Source organism: Cynara cardunculus (assembly GCF_001531365.2).
Source record: "Cynara cardunculus var. scolymus isolate 2C chromosome LG 2, CcrdV1, whole genome shotgun sequence".
NCBI lineage: Eukaryota > Viridiplantae > Streptophyta > Magnoliopsida > Asterales > Asteraceae > Cynara > Cynara cardunculus.
The window spans coordinates 15,442,082-15,444,167 of NC_037529.1; positions in this window are offsets into that span (position 1 = coordinate 15,442,082).

Genomic DNA, 2,086 nt, shown 5'->3' on the forward strand with positions numbered 1-2,086 from the left:
TACCTAAAAATATTGACTCTGTTAAATAAAAGATACATTGTGATACCTAATCATATATAAGATGCATAGTGATACCACTGTGTTACATCTTCGATCGACCACACAAACGACATCAATGTGATACCCAAGCACATATATGATGCATTRTGATATCATTGTAGTATCACCGGAGGACGGTGGCCGGCGGACGGTGGCCGGCGGACGGTAAAAGAAGAGGGAGGAAAGTTTTAAAATACCAAAAATATCTTTGCATTAATAGTTTAATTCAAAATTGCCAAAATTATAAATTTCCTAATTTATCTATTGATTTGTGGTTAATATTGGTTCCCACAGTTACCACAAACTAATTAATTCTCATTTGATTAGGCCCCTATATATATATATATATATTTAATAAGGTTGGGTTCACGTGAGACCAAAGGTTTTTCGTTAGACCCGTAAGACCAATTTATGTTCATTGATCAACTTTATAAGCTAATGATCTAAAGTTACACGGTGTCAATTTTGTGATTATTGAGAAGTCTCGTGGCAATTTTGTGATTATGAATGTTCAGATTGTAGATCTAATATAAGGGTTGAGAATTGGTCTTACGTGTCTCACGAAAAACCTTTGGTCTCACATGATCCCAAGTCTATATATATAACCCTATATATAGGGTTGGGTTCACGTGAGACCCGCGATACCACTTTTTTATACTTGAAACTTCACAGCAAAACGTTATGAAGGTAACCTTCACAGTGTTTTTGCTGTGAAGGTAACTTTTCACAGTGTTTTTGCTGTAAGATAACTTTCACAGTGTTTTTTGCTATGAAAGTAAGACTTTTTTTCATCTTCACAACGTTTTGTTGTGAAGTTTTAAGTATAAAAAAGTGGTCTCACGGGTCTCACGAAAACAGGCCGATCTCACGTGAACCTAACCCTATATATATATATATATATATATAGGGTCAGGTTCAAATGTTAACTAAAGTTTTTGTGTTAACTTTGTTAACCGATCTTGGCCATTCAATCATGATAAAAACTTAATTTTTTAAATTTAAAATTTCAAAAAGATAAGTGAACAAAGTTGAAAAGGGTATTTAGGTAAAAAAAACTTATATAACTTTCATATCATTAATTAATTGTGAGTTACAAAATCAAAAATTCTATAATTATTGCTAATTTATTTTTGTTAATGTAAGAACCATATGAACACAACTATATATATGAACCATTGTGTCAAATACGAATTTTTTTTTGACATATATATGAACTTGGATTACATAGCATTTTATGAACACAATATGAACATAATAAGAATAACTGCTATACGGAAAAAAAAAGACAGGTATAAACACGATATGAACAGCTTATGAACAATAGTTCCTTCATTATAAACACATTCATGAACGATCTTTTGTCAATTGGAGTTTTATACATGCATTGCATCCACACCATTTAAGGTTCACCCCTTGTTCATATATGTTTCTGATCTTATATGGTTGTTCACCCCATGTTCATATCGTGTTCACCTCTTGTTTGTATCGTATAAAATATATGAACACCGGGTGTAAACACTTACACAAATATAAAGATTTGGTATCAAGCTTAAAAAACAACACGTGTGCTCATATGATAGAAGTAACATGAACACAATGGTTCATGATTCATAAAAGTCGGTAATATGACAATATGAAAATGGGTCGTGAATGTACTTCCATTTGAACATGTGAATTAGGTACGTATTATAATTCTCACTGTTGTCGATTTATTTTCCATTGCGTTTATCCATATTAGCTTGATCGATACCGAAATTTTTTGCTACCGTGTTTTCTATGCGAATTAAAAATTGATAAAACAATGAACATGAAAAATCAAGATTAAAAAAATAAAAATATTAATATTATAAATGCATATATTTTTTTGGGATTTGATGATTTGTAACTCCTCATTAATTGTTTGGGAATTACATATCAAATTAATTTACTGAAATACCCTTATAAATAAAATGTGAACATGACATAAACCTACAAGAAGAATGAAATATGATTGGTTGCCATGATTTTCAAAGTTAACACAAAATTGTTGGTTAACATTTGATCTTCC